Genomic DNA, 17,607 nt, shown 5'->3' on the forward strand with positions numbered 1-17,607 from the left:
TTCTCCATTGTTTCAAAATTGTCAGTTTACCGTTGGTTTGTGGGAATCAGGATCCAAGCAGCCTTCACACATCACACGTGTCTTTTTTAAGTCTTTCTTAATCTGTAGCATTTTCCCTTCTCTCCCTTTTTTCATGTAATTTGTTGTGGAAGAAATGGGGTCATTTGTCCTGTGTCACTTTAATAGTTTTCTTTCATTTTTGTTCTTCTTTGTGATCAAAGATATGTTTTAAAAGCAAAATTAAGATCATATTGCGCATACTGTTTTATGAGCTACTTTTTATACTTAACGATTGAATGAGGACATTTTTCTATTATTTAGTCTTCTTCAATTAGTTTTTATTTTCTGTTAAATCTTATGGAATAATAGTAACTAGAATGAGAAAGATGTAGTTGATTATATTTAAAGTAAATCTGGCCAGGCATGGTGGCTCACGCCTGTAACCCCAGTGCTTTGGGAGGCTGAGGCAGGAGGATTGCTTGAGGCCAGGGGTTTGAGACCAGCTTAGGCAACATAGTGAGACCCCCATCTCTACAAAAACGAGAAAAAAAAAAGGTAGGCAGGTATGGTGGTGTTTGCTTGTAGTCCCAGCTTCTTGGGAGCCTAAGGTGGGAGGATGGCTTGAGCCCAGGAGTTGAAGGCAGTGAGCTATAATCACACTACTGTACTCCATCCTGGGTGACAGAGTGAGACCTTATCTCTTAAAAAAATTATAAAATAAAATAATAAAATAGGTAAAGCTTACATTAATGATATATATTATAACAACAAATTGGTTATTTCTTTCCTCCTTGACTCCCTCCCTCCCTTTCTTCCTTTCTTTTTTATTCCAGTAGCTGTTATGGTTGGATATAATATTGGAGATGCAATTACCTGGATTGAAAGTCCATTTGGTTTTTCCTGGGGAATGTAGAAGATGGTTGCGTAAAAGACAGCCTGCCTGATGGTTCCTTGACAGGGCTGAAAGTAGAGGGAGGTAAATGGTGCTCACCCAGGCCCTGATTTTCTGGAGATTTACCGCAAGAAGGGGACTCTTATTGTTGCTGAACTTTATTAAAATGTTAAGCTTACATTCTCATATAAACTAGGCCACTGTAATCCCAGCACAGTGGGAAAGGATTCTTAGTCGTTAAAATGGAGTATGACGTTTTTATTTAGTGATGCTAACATTTTTAACAGTTGTATGAGGACGTCTTTCAGTTATTGCCAAACTTTTAGCCTGGGAAAGAGATATGTATGTTGGCTCATACCAATAATAATTATACCAGCTGAAGCTTCATGTGGCCATTTAAGTAGACAGAGTCAGCTTCATTTATGATGTTATAATTATCCCTATGGTAGTTTGTATTCTTCCATTTGATTAGACCTTTTGTAGTTATTTTAACTTTTATTTGTTGCTGCTTTTTCCTTTTTTAAAAATATGAAACAATACATATAACATCTTAACCATTTTCACCGTACAGTTCGTTGGTATTAAATACATTAATAATGTTGTCCAGCCGTCGCCACCATCCATCTTCATAACTCTTTTCATTTCAGTAAAACTGAAATTCTGTACTCATTAAACAGTAACTCCCCATTCCTACCACTGCCCAGGCCCTGATGTCCATCATTCTGCTTTCTGTCTCTATGATTTAGGCTACTCGAAGCACTTCATATAAGTGAAATCATCATAGATTATTTGTCTTTTTGGTGACTGGCTTATTTCACTTACCATAATGTCTGAAGATTCATCTGTGTTGTAGCATGTGTAAGAATTTCCTTCTTTATAAAGCGGAATAATATTCCGTTGTATGTGTATACCACATTTTGCTTATCCATTCATCCATCGATGGACACTTGGGTGGCTTCTGCCTTTTAGCTCTTGTGAAGAATGTTGCTGTGAAAATGAGTGTACAAATATCTCTTTGAGACTCTGCTTTGAATTTTGTTGGTAAATACCCAGAAGTAGAATCATTGGATCATCTGGTAGTTCTATTAAAAAATTTTGATGAACGGCCATAATCTTTTCTTCACAGTGGCTGCACCGTTTTACATTCCTATGAACAGTGCACAAAGATTCCAGTTTCTTCACATCCTTGCCAATACGTGCTTTCTGGTTTTTTGATAGTTGCCATTGTAATGGGTATGAGGTGGCACTCGTAATTTTGATTTGTATTTCCCTAATGCTTAGTGATGTCGAACATTTTTTTATGTGCTTATTGGCCATTTTAATATCTTCTATGGAGAAATGTTTATCCAAGATCTTTGCCCATTTTTGAATCAAGTTGTTTGTTTTGTGGTTGAGTTATATAGTTCTTTATATAGCTGTGATGTTAATCCCTTGTCAGATATATGAATATGATTTGCAAATATTTTCTCCCATTCTGTGTGTTGCCTTTTTTAGTCTGTTGATAGTGTCTTTTGATGCACAAAATTTTAAAATTTTCATGAAGTCCAGTTTGTCTGTTTTTTAATTTTGTTATATATGCCTTTAATGTCATATCTAAGAAAACATTGCCAAAGCCAGTGCTGTATAGCTTCTACCTTATGTTTTCCTCTGAGAGCTTTATAGTTTTAGGTCTTACATTTAAGTTTTTCATTCATTTGAGTTAATTTTTGTAAGTAGTATTCACCTAACTGTATTCTTTTGCATACGCAGTTTTCCCAGCACCATTTGTTGAAAGGACTGTCCTTTCCCCATTGAATGGTCTTGGCGCTCTTGTCAAAAATCATTTCACCATATATGCAAAAGCTTATTCTGGGCTCTGTATTCTATTCCACTGGTCTCTGAGTCTGTCTTTATGCCAGTACCATATTGTTTTGATTACCATGGCGTTGTAGTAAGTTTTGAAATCAGAAAGTATGAGTCTTCCTGCTTTGTTCTTTTTCAGGATCATTGTGGCTATTTGGGTCCCCTAACATTTCATGTAAATTTTAGAATTGTTTTTCTTATTTATGCAAACATATCATTGGGATTTTGATAGGGATTGTATTGTATCTGTATGTTGTTTTGGGTAATATTGCTATCTTAATATCAAGCCTTTCAGTCCTTGAACATGGAAAGTGTTTCTATTTATTTCTTTTAACTTCTTTCAGCAGTGTTTTGTAGTTTTCATTGTACAAGTCTTTCACTTCCTTGTTTAATTCCTAGGTATTTTATTCTTTTGATGTGTTTTTGTAATGTCCTTTTCAGATTGTCCATTGATAAGTATATAGAAATGCAACTGATTTTTGTATGTAGACTTTGTCTCCTGCTATGTTGCTGAATTCATTTATTAGTTCTAACAGTTTTTTGTGGAACCTTTTGAGTTTTCCACATGTAAGATTATATCACCTGTGGACAGAAGTAATTTTACTTCTTTTCCAGTTAGAATGCCTTTTATTTCTCTTTCTTGCCTAAATGCTCTGGTGGAACTTCCTGTACTAGGTTGAATAGAAGTGATGAAAGCATGCATTCTTGCCTTGTTCGTGATGTTAGAGGAAAAACTTTTATTTTAGACTTTCATTATAGACATGATGTTTGCAACTGGTTTTTCATATATTGCTTTTATTTTATTGAGGTAGCTTCTTTCTATTCCTAGTTTATTGAATGTTTTTATCATGAAAGGGTGTTGAATTTTAACAGATGCTTTTTCTGCATCAATTCAGATGGTCATATGGGATATTTCATCTCTTCATTCTGTTAATGTGGTGTATGATCTTTGTATGTTGAGCCATCCTTGTATTCCATGAATAGATCCCACTTGGTCATGGTGTATAATCCTTTTACTATGCTGCTGAATTCAGTTTGCCAATATTTTGTTGAGGATTTTTGCATCGGTATTCATTAGAGATAATGGTCTCCAATTTTCTTGTAGTATCTTCATCTGGTTTTGGTCTTAGGGTAATACTGGCGTCAGATAATGAGTTAAGAAGTGTTCCCTCCTCTTCAATTATATGGAAATTTGAGAGGGATTGGTGTTAGTTCCTTATTTGTTTGGTAAAATTTACCAGTGAAGCCACCAGGTTCAGAACTTTTCTTTTTTGAGAGATATTTTTAATTACTGATTTAATCTCTGTACTAGTTATATGTCTTAGGTTTTCTGTTTCTTCATGATTTAATGTTGGTAACATTTTGTATTTCTAGGAATCCATTTTTTCTAGGTTATCCAGTTTTTTTGCATACAGTTCTTCATAGTGCACTCTTATAAGCCTTTTTATTTCTGTAGAATCAGTAGTAATGTCCCCACTTTCATTTTTGATTTTAGTAATTTGAATCTTCCCTTTTTGTGTGTGTGAGTACATCTCAGTAAATATTTGTCAATTTTGTTGATATTTCCAAAGAACCAACTTTTGTTTCCTTAATTTTCTCTGTTGCTTTTTCTTTTGTTTAGTTTATCTCTACTCCTTCTTTCTGTGAGCTTTGGGTTTAGTTTGTTCTTAAAGTTAGGTTTTTGACTTGAGATTTTGTCTTTTAATGTAAACATTTATAGCTGTGAATTTTCCTCTCAGCACTGCCTTTGCTGTGTCCCATAAGTTTTGGCATTTGTGTTTTCATTTTCGTTCAAGTCTAAGTATTTTCTAATTTCCTCTGTGATTTCTCCTTTGATCTATTGGTTAAGAATATGTTGTTCAGTATCCTACAATTTTGTGTTTTGTGGAAATAGTTTTACTTCTTATTAATTTCTAACTTCATCGTGTTGTGATTGCAGAAGACATTTTATGTGGCATCTTTGAAAATCTGTTGAGACTTAATTTGTGGCTTAGTATATGGCTTGTCCTGGAAAATATCCCATATGCATTTAAGAAGAATGTATATACTGTTCTTGGAGTGTTCTGTATATACCTGTTAGTTTAGTTGGTTTCTTGTGTTTTTTGAGTCCTCTGTTTCCTTATATGCAGTCCAGTTGTTCCATCCATTATTGAGAATGGGGTATTGATGTCTCCAACTATTATTGTAGAATGGTCTATTTCTCTCTTTGGTTTATCAGATTTATTTTAGATATTTTGATAGTCAGGTGAATAAATTTTTATAATGGTTATATCTTCTTGCTATATTGTATTTCTTGTTACTATATAATGTTCTTTTTTTGTTTAATGTAAGCGTTTTTGACCTAAAATCTATTTTGTTAGGTATTAGTATAACCATCCTTGCTTTCTTTTGGTGACTGTTTGCACGAAATAGTCGTTTTATTACTGCGCTTAGAATCTGTTTGTGTCTTTGGATCTAAAGTGAGCCTCTTGTAGATAGCATATAGTTGGATCATGTTTTTTAATTTTTTAATCTTTAAACACATGTCCTTTGTCTATCAGAGGTTGTTTTTATCTGTTCTACCATTCTCTGTCTTTTGATTAGAGAGTTTAATCCATTTACATTTAAAGTAATGACTGATAAGGTGGCACTTTTGTCATGTTGCTATTTGTTTTCTACATGCCTTGTAGCTTTTTGGTTCCTTATTTCTAGCATTAACTTTTGACTTTTGTGTTTGTTTGTTTGTTTGTTTTTAGTGAAACCTTTAACATTTTTTTTTTCTTGTTTGTATTCTGTAGGTATTTTCTTTGTGGTTACCATAGGAATTACATTTAACATTCTAAAGTCATAATACCCTAATTTGAATTTCTTTTTTTTTTTTTTTCCCAAAGACAGAGTCTCACTCTGTTGCCTAGGCTGGAGTGCAAGTGGTATGATCTTGGCTTACTGCAACCTCTGCCTCCCAGGTTCAAGCGATTCTCCTGCCTCAGCCTCCTGAGTAGCTGGGATTACAGGCGTGCACCACCATGCCCAGCTAATTTTTTTGTATTTTTAGTACAGACGGGGTTTCACCATGTTGGCCAAGCTGGTCTCAAACTCTTGACCTCAAATGATCCGCCTGCCCTGGCCTCCCAAAGTGCTGGGATTACAGTTGTAAACCACTGCACCCGGCCTGAATTTATACCAGCTTAACTACATAAACTCTCTTCCTCTAATAGTTCAGGCACCACCTTTTTGACTGTTGATGTCACAGAATTACATCTTTATACCTTGTGTGCTCAAAAACATAAAGTAATAATGAACTAATAAGAGATTAGTGCATTCATTTCTTAAACCATGTAGAAAACAAAATGTGGCATTGTAGCTAATAGTACTACCTTTTAGACTAAATTTTTAGAGAAAGTTTAGTCTCTAAAATCACAGAGCAAACAAAAAATGCAGTTACAGACTGTTTTTACAATGATACTTTTATAATTGCTCATGCATTTACTTTTATTGAAGTCTTTATTTCTTTATATGGCTGCAAGTTACTTTTTAGTGTCCTTTTATTTTTACCCTGCAGGGACTTCTTTTATCATTTCTTGCAAGACGGGTCTAATGGTAGTAAACTTTCTCAGCTTTTTTTTTTGTCTGAGAATGTCTTCATTTCGCACCCACTTTTGAAGGACAGTTTTGACAGAATAACATTCTGGTTGATAGGTTTGTTTGTTTGTTTTTTGCACTTTGAATATATCTTCCTACTGCCTTTTGGCCTCCAAAGTTTCTGATGAGAAAACTGCTAATAATCTTAGGAGGATCCTTTGTATGTGATGAGTTGCTTTTCTCCAGCTGCTTTCAAGATTCTATCTTTGTCTTTAGAAAGATACTATAATGTGTACCAATGGGGGTCTCTTTGAGTTCTCTTGTCTCCTTTTGGAACTCTCACAGTGTATGTGTTGCTTAGCTTGATGGTGTCCCATAGGTCCCCTGGCTCTGCTCACTTTTCTACAGTCTTCTTCCTGTTTCTCAGACTTGATCATTTTCATTGTCCTCTCTTCAGGTTCACTGATTCTTTCTTTTGCATCCTCAAATCTGCCTTTGATTCCCTCAGTGGATTTTTCATTTCTATTGTGCATTTCAACTTCAAAAATTTTTTTCTGGATTTTGCATCTCTTTATGAATATTTTCATTTTGCTTATGAATTTTTTTTAAGTTTCTCTACATCTTCCTTTAGTTCTTTGTTTTATCTTTAACATGGTTGTTTTTGTCTAGTAAATCTGCCAACAAGTATTTTTCAGGGTCAGTTTTTAATTTATTTTTTCCTTTGAATGGGCAGTATTTTCCTGTTTGTGTTTCTTGTGATTTTGTTGTTGTTGTTGAAAACTGGACACTTTATTTTTTTATTTTTTATTTTTTGAGATGGAGTCTCATTTTTTTTGAGATGGAGTGCGGTTGTGCGATCTCGACTCTCTGCAGCCTCCACCTCCCAGATTCAAGTGATTCTCCTGCCTCAGCCTCCCAAGTAGCTGGGACTATAGGTGTGTGCCACTGTGCCTGCTAATTTTTGTATTTTTAGTAGTGATGGGGTTTTGTTTGCCATGTTGGCCAGGCTGGTCTCGGACTCCTGACCTCAGGTGATTCCCCCCACCTCAGCCTCCCAAAATGCTGGGATTACAGGCATGAGCAACCATGCCTGGCTGAAAACTGGACATTTTAATCTTATAATGTGCCAACTCTGGAAATCAGATTCTCCCCCTTCCTTATGATTTGCAGTTTTTTTTCTTTTTTACTGGTTTTATTTTTATTTTTATTTTTATTATAGGCTGTCTCTGTGCTGATGATCAGTCTGACGTGTAAATTTAAGGTCTTTTCAGATATTTTCTGAGTCTGCACCTTTCCCTGGCCATGCATGGTCACGTTCTAATTTTCCCCATATATGTGGTTGCTTTTGAATGGCCTAGTCTTTAATGTCTGGCCCTTAAAAGGGGTAAAGAGAAAATTGAACAGGGGTTGGGGAGAAGGGCTCTGGCCTGTTAAATGCCCTGAAGTCCCTTTGGTCAAAAAGGAGGGGCTTCCTGCAAGAGGGGAGGTTCAACAACAGTGGCCTCTTTGCACTTTTGTGATCAGAAGCAGCAGTCAGCCATTAGAGCACAGATCCCTGATATTTAGAGGGCAGGGTCCTTTTTGCCCATCCTGGCTCTTGCCAGCTGTGTGCAAACTACTCTAGGAAATGTGTGCCCAGCTACCTGCCCCAGGACTTGGGGTAGATGATGGGTAGCTGCAACTACGGTAAGAGCCAAAATTAAATGAAAATAACCTCAATGAACTGTTCAAACCTTCCGCTAGAAGTTGCAAGTTTTCCATAGATTCCACAGCTCCAAAATAATTATTTTGGATAGATTCTGCCAGTGCCTCTATTGTCTGGGCGGGAAGACAGATTCCTGATACTTGCTACTCTGTCATCATCCCAGAACCTGCTCCTCAATTTCATTTTAATTTAGTAATAGTTGCTGAGGTATTATTTTTATTTCACCATATTATTTAATCCCAAGTCACTTGATAACATTATGTTTTTGTGAGACATTTTTTCAAAATTAATTTTTTAATAGAAGTAATAAATTAGTCCATTTATAAGGTTTGAGTGCCTGTTTCCTCCCCACTTCCCTCGTCCTGGTTCTCTGGCTTGCTCTCCACTGGTAAACAGTTTGTTGATTTGGTACTTTTATTTTTATTTATAATATAAAAGCATTGTATTTTTGTATTTTACAAACTTCACATAATTGCCATTGTATTTAATATCTGTAATTTTTTTTTTTCATTCAACAACTTGCTTTGGATAGGTATTCATGTTGGTTCATATAAACCCAGTTCATCCTTTTTAACTGCTGCCTAGTCATGGGGATTGATTTTTTTTTTTTTCTTCATTTTTCCCATTGCTGAACTTCTAGGTTGTTTCTGATAGTTCCTGATTATAAACAAGGCTGCAGGCAACATCCTTGTCCTTGGCTCTGTGTATATGGGCATGTTTCTCTATGCAGTTGTCAGGTCATGGGATATTGTAATAGAAACTCTCGAATTGCTTTATCTAAGTGGCTTCCATCAGCAGAGGATAGGTTCTTTAGTCCTATATGTTTATATGTGGAGGAATGGTACAGGGTAGGAACTGTGCTTGAAGACCTGATGTATATTTACAAATAGGTAGATCTCATTAGCTTGTAATATTTGGCTTTGAAGTTGAAGGCTAGTTTTATTCATTGCACTGTATTTTGCTATCAGATGTGAATTTATTTAGAAATAAAGAATTCTGCTGTTGAATAATTGCAGGTAAATTACTATAATTACCATTGAGCTTTTATGTAAAAGTAACACCTTGTTTTAGAATCTGTGCATTGGGGGTAAGGCTAGGTGTGAGGGTTGTCTTAAGTGCTTCTGAAGTTTGGAAGACTTCTTCAGTTAACTGCTAATCTGTGTTCTAATGGCTGAGGGATGTGTTGTATATTCAGCATCACACCTACCTCATTATGGACACCACAGGCAGAGGGAATACATAATTAAATGAGAGCTACTGCTGGGCAGAAATAGGCACACCACCTCCTCTAGTTTCCCTTAAAGGACTGTTGGTTTCAAAGTAAGAATGGTATTTATTCTTCTCCTTTTTTTTTTTTGCATGGTTGTCTGGTATGATGGGGAATATTTCTTTCTTTTGATCTTTTAAGAAAATAAAAAACTGTAATACTTAATTTTATCAATAAATTATTTTCAGAAGCTTTGGTTTTTGAAGTTATCAGTCTTCATATGCTACTTCTTTCTCCACAATAGTTATGTCTGTTCCATTTTATCTCTAAAATCCTCTAGCTGGAGATCTCATCAGTATTCTGAGCCTCACTCTATTCATCTAACAAATGGGGCTAATAAGCCAGGAGCCCAGCAGGGTTTTTGGGAGCATGAGGTTGTCAGTGCAGTGCCTCATAGGAAACAAGCTGCACGGGACCAGAGAAATCACTTAATCCAGCCTTCTCCTATAACAGATGAGAAGACTGAGGCTGAATGTCACATAATGTGTAGCTTCTCTCCCTTTTGTTTGTGCTTAACTAATATCTTTCTCAGTTGTGGAATCACTTTGCAACTTTGCTTCTTGAGAAACCACAGGGGCAGCTTTTGCACAGGGCATTTTCCTTGCTTGCAGTTTCTCTTTCTTTTCACCACCTGTCAAGTCACCTTGCCCTCCCTTTGAAACACATTCAAATTCATTTCTTCAGGGAGGCTTTTCTAGTTCATCCTTAAAGATGGGTATTTCAAATCCTGATCAACTCAGTTTTATCCTTCACTGTGGAAATGTGAAGGACCTATTATTGATATTATTATAAAGGTCCTATATAGATATACATATACACTTATATTTTTTGTTATTTAGGGAAGAAAAACTTCTTGAGAACAAATTTGTTAGCAGCCCAGTGTTATTTGTGTATTTTGAAAGGGACAGTTTCAGTTGATGAGATAATTAAATGCACGATATGCTTTTAGCATGTTAACTCCTACTCGCAGATCCTTGTTCTGCTTTTCATACAATCAGCTTTCAAGCTAGTAGTCCGGAGCTAAGGATTATGTTAAATAAGTTAGAAGAAAACCACCCACTGCTAATTCACATCTTTTCATATGGGTGAATATTCTTGCAACTTTCCCCTAGTGTGCTTTCTTCCACACTATGAAAAGAGGCAAATAAAGTAAAAATGTCAAGTAGCAGTATACACTCCTAAAGATAACTCACAGAAGTAGTTATATGTGGACTAACTAGTACATAAAAGATTACATGTGGCTGGGTGTGGTGGCTCTCAGCTGTAATATCAGCACTTGGGAGGCTGAGGCAGGAGAATCGCGTGAGTCCAGGAGTTCGAGACCAGCCTGGGCAACATCGTGAGACCTAGTCTTACAAAAAAATACAAAAATTAGCTAGGTATGGTGGAACATGCCTGTACTTCCAGCTACTTGGGAGGCTGAGGTGGGAGGATTGCTTGAGTCTGGGAGGTCAAGGCTGTAGTGAGCTGTGATTGCACCACTGTACTCCAGCCTGGGCAACAGAGGCAAGGTAGTGTCTAAAAAATAAATAAATAAATAAAAATAAATCACATGAAAGCCAAGTTGGACTTCATAATCCTTAACATGAATGAACTATAAGGGCCAAGGGAGGGCTCCTCTTGGCCCCTCTGAAGGTTTGATAGAAAATCAACTCAGAAAAGGCAGATTAATTGGAGAAAAGGCATGCAAATTTATTTAATGTGTGTACACAGAAGCTTTCAAAATGAAAACCCAAAGATACAGGGAAATTGTCTATTTTTATGCTTAGGTTCAACAGAGTATAGACAGCCGTGTAGAAATAGGCTTTGACAAAAAGGAGGTGATTAAATGGTAATCAGTTGAGTGGGGAAACTCAGCAGGGCCTGTCTAGGTGGTGCTTCTTGCTTTCTTTTTTTCTTTTTCTTTTTTTTAATTTTTGAGAAAGGATCTTGTCTCTGTAGCCCAGGCTAGAGTACATTGGCGTGATCACAGCTCACTGCAGCCTCAAACTCTTGGGCTCAAGCAATCCACCTGTTTCAGCCTCCGGAGTAGCTGGGACTCTAGACCTGTGCCACCTCGCCTGACTAATTTTTTATTTTTTGTAGAGATGAGGCGTTACTATGTTGCCAGGTTGGTCTTGAACTCCTGGGCTCAAGCAATCCTCCTGCCTCGGCCTCCCAGATTGTTGAGATTACAAGCGTAAGCCACTGTGCCTGGCCTGCCTATCTAGATTCTTGTTGGCCTCTCTGAGCATGAATTCCTTCCCTCGGGGTCTGAGGCACAACCTTCTCTAGAATGGGGGCCTAACAACCTACAATCACACAAGGTAGTCAGATAATTTCTTTATGGCCAGTATTTACACAGAAAGGTGGAGGGAAAGTTATAGTAATGTATTTATGTTTTATGACTAGCTCTGAGGAAAGGGATTTCTGGTTTCTATGATCTGCCTTGGGAAAGAGGGATTCCAGTTTCTATGGCCAGCCTCAGCAGAGAGTGGGACTGAGAGACAGGAGGGCAGGAGAAGGTCAGAGAAAAGCATTTGCTTCTGAGACCTTCATTTTGGGGTATTGTTTTCTGCACCCCAACAGAATGAACAATCAAATGAATGTTTGATTGTACAACATGCACATTTTTATTTAATTTCATAGTACTGAATAAATCCTTTTCACATTGATTTGCGAACTGCTTTTATATGCCCCTGATTTGTAATCAAATACTATTTTGTTTTTGTGGCTGGGCTGCTATGGAAATAGGAAGTAAATGTTACAGGTAGCTCTTCTACTGAACATGCACAAATGCATGTGTTGGTGTGTGTTGGTGTGTGTTTGTATGAAAGGATTATAAGATCTTTTGCTTAGGGTGTGAATGGAAAGGGGTGTAATAGAGTTTTATACCTGGAAAGAATCTTATTTGTTATCTGTTTATAGGTGAGAATGGATATTTACAGAGATCAGGTGGTTTGACAAGGTTATTCTGCTGTATAGTGTTAGAGCTAAGGCTTAGAACTCTGAGTTTCTGGAGTTAGAGAGCACTCTTAATGCTTTGGGAGAAACTTAGCAGTATTCTTTTTACCCATTCAGGGAACTCAGAGTCTCTATTTCCTGAATTATCTTTTGGATTTTGAATATTTGGAAGATTAGATTATCAATGGAGTTTGAAGGTAGACTCTTGTCTGGATATTATTATTATTTGAGATAGTGCCTCATTCTCTTTTCCGGACTGGAATGCAGTAGTGCAATCACAGTTCACCATGGCCTTAACCTCTCGGGCTCAAGCAGTCTTCCAACCTCAGCTTCCTGAGTAGCTGGGACTATGGGTGTGCGCTACCACGCCCAACTAATTTTTGTACTTTTTGTAGTGACGGGGCTTCACCATGTTGCCTCGGCTGGTCTCAAACTCTTGAGCTCAAGGGATCCTGCCACCTCAGCCTCCCAAAGTGCTGGGATTACAGGCGTAAGCCACTGCACCTAGCGCTTGTCTGGACATTCTTAAGCATGCTGTCCATGAGTTTTTTTTTCCTGAGAAAAGATCATCGAAGACCAAAACTTTGTCAAAATCGGAGTTTTATCACATTCTTACATTGCAGAATAAGGCACTTTTCATTGAAAAGGATTTTAATACCTTCCATGGAAAACATTCTTGAAAATCCAAGGCAATTTCATAGTTTCACCTTTTCAAATGTTGACTTTAAATGAATTATGCCCAACCTTTATTGTAAGGATAATATCTTATCTATCTTTATATTCTCTACAGCCCCTAGCACAGAGCAAAATGTCTAGAAAGTTGGAAGGTAGTATATTTAAAATGCCTCTCTATTTTCCCACTTAAATCCTTAGTGAGAATTACTTCACTTCTCTTTGTCCTTTGCTTTTCTCTTCCATGTGATTGTGACTAAGGATCAAAGGAAACCCTTAGAATTGTTGAGACATTTGGAATACAAAATTTCTCACTAATTAAAAATTGGATCACTGGACCAGAACCTATTAATTTTGGCTTTCATTTGTTGAACTCTTTCTGTGTGGTAAATATTTGTCAGATTCTTTGAGTACAGAGATGAGTTTGACAGCCTCTACTGTTAAGGACCTGAAATCTAGTAGATGAGACAGATGTCCTGTATGTTTAGGTGCAGTAATGGATATATTTTAAAAGTGTTGAAGAAATACATATACTCTTGATGTTTCTTATTAGCAATATGTAGAAGGATATGAGTATCACAGATGAAGTAAGTTTCATCACAAAGTAATTAGATTTTTAAAAAGCTAAATTTTATGTTTTCATATGGATGTTACAAGTCCATGGAATAATATTCCAAGGTAATACAGTGAAACTAAACTATATAAATTTTATTCAGATTTCACCTGTTTTTCTGTTCCTGTCCTTTTTGTTTTCCAGGATCTAATCCAGAAATGCCACATTTCGTTTATACGTATGCTCTTTTGTTTGGTTTTGTTTGAGACAGGGTCTTGCCTTGTTGCCCAGGCTGGAGTGTGGTGGGACAGTCATAGCTCACTGTGGCCTTGAACTCCTGGGCTCAAGCGATCCTCCCACCTCAGCCTCCTCAGTAGCTGGGACAACAGGTGTGCACCACCATGCCCAACTAACTTACTATTTTTTTGTAAAGTCAGAGTCTCTCCCTGTGTTGTCCGGGCTGGTCTTAAACTCCTGGGTTCAAGTGATCCTCCCACCTTGGCCTCCCAAAGTCCTGGGATTACAGGTATGAGCCACTGTGCCCAGCAATATGTATGCTTCGTAGAAATTTATTTTTACACAAATGGTAGCATACTGTACTATGCTTTCATTGTGTTTTATTCCAGTTTTTACCTAGTCTCTTAATAATGGACTTTAAGTTGTTTCCAATCTTTTGATATTATTAACAGTGCTATAGTGGCTATCCTTGAGCTTGCAAGTATGCAGTTTATATGGAGGCATTTTTGGGTGGAAGAATATATTCGTATCTTTATTGCTAAACTGCCCTCCTTAAACATTGTATACATTTACACTCCTCTCAGCAATGTATGTGTTTTTCTTTTTTCTTTTTTTTTAAATTATACTTTAAGTTCTAGGGTACATGTGCACAACATGCAGGTTTGTTACATATGTATACATGTGCCGTGTTGGTGTGCTGCACCCATTAATTCATCATTTACATTAGGTATATCTCCTAATGCTATCCCTCCTCCCTCCCCCCATCCCACGACAGGCCCCGGTGTGTGATGTTCCCCTTCCTGTGTCCAAATGTTCTCATTGTTCAATTCCCACCTATGAGTGAGAACATGCGGTGTTTGGTTTTTTGTCCTTGTGATAGGTTGCTGAGAATGATGGTTTCCAGCTTCATCCATGTCCCTACAAAGGACATGAACTCATCCTTTTTTATGGCTGCATAGTATTCCATGGTGTATATGTGCCACATTTTCTTAATCCAGTCTTATCATTGATGGACATTTGGGTGGGTTCCAAGTCTTTGCTATTGTGGATAGTGCCGCAATAAACATACGTGTGCATGTGTCTTTATAGCAGCATGATTTATAATCCTTTGGGTGTATACCCAGTAATGGGATGGCTGGGTCAAATGGTATTTCTAGTTCTAGATCCTTGAGGAATCGCCACACTGTCTTCCACAATGGTTGAACTAGTTTACAGTCCCACCAACAGTGAGAAAGTATTCCTATTTCTCCACATCCTCTCCAGCACATGTTGTTTCCTAACTTTTTAATGGTCACCATTCTAACTGGTGTGAGATGGTATCTCATTGTGGTTTTGATTTGCATTTCTCTGATGGCCAGTGATGATGAGCATTTTTTCATGTGTCTGTTGGCTTCAGCAATGTATGTGTTTTACCTCTCCCTTGCAGGTAGCGTGTGATTTAACAATTCAATTTTGCAAATTTCATAGGTGAAAAAATGGAATTATTATCACTATTTTTCTGTGCATTTCTCTTGTTATAAGTGAGGTTGAACATACTATCGTGTGCTTAAGAACAATTTCCCTTTCTGTGAATTGACTGCCAATTTATCTATGGAAATAATGTTTTTATATAAAAAGGAAATTAGCACTTTGTGATAGAGGCTGCTAGTTTTTTCCAGTGGGTTTGTATTTTGTCATTTATGGTAATTTTTGCTATATATGAATTTATTTTTGGATCATCAGGTTTATTACTATTCTACTTCATGGTTTTGGAATTTTATGTCTTACTTAGGTCTTAGGCTCTTCAAGATTATGAAAAAATCTCTTACTTTTAATACTTTGTGGGTTTTTTTTTATGTTTAAGACTTTAAATCAATTTGGGATTTATTTTAATGTGAGTTGGTATCCCATCCTCTTTTCCATGTGGCTGTATAGTTGTGCCAGCACCATTTATTGAACAATTTATCTTTTCTACACTGATGTCACGTTTTATCTTATCAAATTCCTGAAGTCTTTTTAGAATGTTTGTTGTATCCATTGATTTGATGGCTTGTTCATGAACCAGTTTTAGACCTTTTAAATTATTATATATTTATAACATATTTTATACTATCTGGCAAATATTAAAGCTGGTCCCCCTTATTACTCTTCTTTTTTATAATTGCCCTCATTGTTCTTGTTTATTTTCCATATAAACTACAGATATACCTTCTGAATTTTTTTTTTTTTTTTTTTTTGAGACAGAGTCTCACTCTGTCACCCAGGCTGGAGTGCAGTGGCACGATCTCGGCTCACTGCAACCTCCATCGCCCGGGTTCAAGCGATTCTCCTGCCTCAGTCTCTGGAGTAGCTGGGACTACAGGTGCGTGCCACCATGCCTGGCTAATTTTTTGTATTTTTAGTAGAGACGGGGTTTCACCGTCTTAGCCAGGATGGTCTTAATCTCTTGATCTCGTGATCTGCCTGCCTCGGCCTCCCAAAGTGCTGGGATTACAGGCATGAGCCGCTGCGCCCGGCCAGCTTTTGAATTTCTGAAAGAATATCCTGATAATCTTATTGGGATTGCGTTAAATTTACTTATTAATTTAAAATTTTTAAAGCATTGATCCTCTAAGAATTTGTTTTGTGTAGCTCAAATATTTCTCATCTGCTTTTAAAAAAAAGTTGATTTTACAAAATTTGCTGGGAGTGGTAGGGGCGGCTCATGCCTGTAATCTTAGCACTTTTGGAGGCCAAGGCAGGAGGATTGCTTGAGCCCAGGAGTTCAAAACCAGCCTGGGCGATAGTGAGACCCTGTCTCTTAGAAACTACATATATATTTTACAAATTTATTTTTCTTTGAGACAGAGTCTCGTTCTGTCACCCAGGCTGGAGTCCAGTAGCATGATCTCGACTTGTTGCAACCTCTGCCTCTCTGGTTCGAGGTATTTTGGGGTGCCTCAGCCACTTAAGTAGCTAGGATTACAGGTGTGTTTCACTTCACCTAGCAAATTTTTGTATTTTTAGTAGTTTCACCATGTTGGCCAGGCTGGTCTCGAACTCCTAGCCTCAAGTGATCTGCCCGCCTGGACTTCCCAAAGTGCTGGGATTCCAGGCGTAAGACACCGCGCCCGGCTTATTGTACAAGTATTTCATTACTGATACTACAGAGAGCAGTTACTCATCATACTACCTCTATCACAACAAACATTTCTGTTTTCCCTTTACTTTTAGTGATGCTGAATTATATTTTAGGGCCTTTATTATTATATATTCTGTAATTAGCAAGGCGTAAGTTTAGAGAGCTTGTCCATACCACTGTGGGATCCTCAATAGGAAGTAATTTGGAAGTATCTATTGAAATTTAAAATGTACACAGGCATGTACCGTAACTCTTTAGTTGTTTACTCAGCATCTATCCTAAAGAAAACATGGGCCGTGACTCACATACTGTTTTTTTCAGTACCTTCTGTCACCCTTGTTATCTCCTTACATTTTAGCCATTAAATTCTGTTAAAGAAGATGTGAAACCTTTTAGAAGTGGTTCATAGCCCATGCTGTGCACTTTTAATTTGATTCTCTACCTTACTTTTTAGTTAAAAAAAAAACAAAACAAAAAACAAAAAACAAAACTCATCACCATAGTAATTCTTTAGATGTTGGAATCAGCTAGGTATGCTTTTTTTTCTCTCAAACTTCTTTAATCATCACCCACATTTCACCCCAGTTCCGATAATTCCCTCTTTCCCTGTTGAAAATCACCATAATGAGCCTTGGCCCCCGATTGCACGTCCTTGATGAGTGTGTTGGGGACAGAAGTACTCTCAATCCCCTGTGGCCTTCCTGCTCTTGTTCCCACTTCTGACCAGCCCACATAATGAATCCTGTTCTTAAAGCAAAGATCATCTCCACCCACGTCAGCAGCACCTTTTGTTCTTCATTCCTTTTTCATCCTTATTCCCAGATCTCAAAATATC

General features: G+C 37.2%; 1 protein-coding gene across 28 annotated transcripts in view; it reads left to right on the forward strand.

The window, feature by feature from the left end:
- The window catches only part of SIPA1L1 (signal induced proliferation associated 1 like 1), a 415,163-nt gene that overhangs the window by 97,513 nt on the left and 300,043 nt on the right, over window positions 1–17,607 (forward strand). The gene's annotated exons all lie outside the window — the stretch shown is intronic.

Source organism: Gorilla gorilla, chromosome 15 (genome assembly GCF_029281585.2).
Source record: "Gorilla gorilla gorilla isolate KB3781 chromosome 15, NHGRI_mGorGor1-v2.1_pri, whole genome shotgun sequence".
NCBI lineage: Eukaryota > Metazoa > Chordata > Mammalia > Primates > Hominidae > Gorilla > Gorilla gorilla.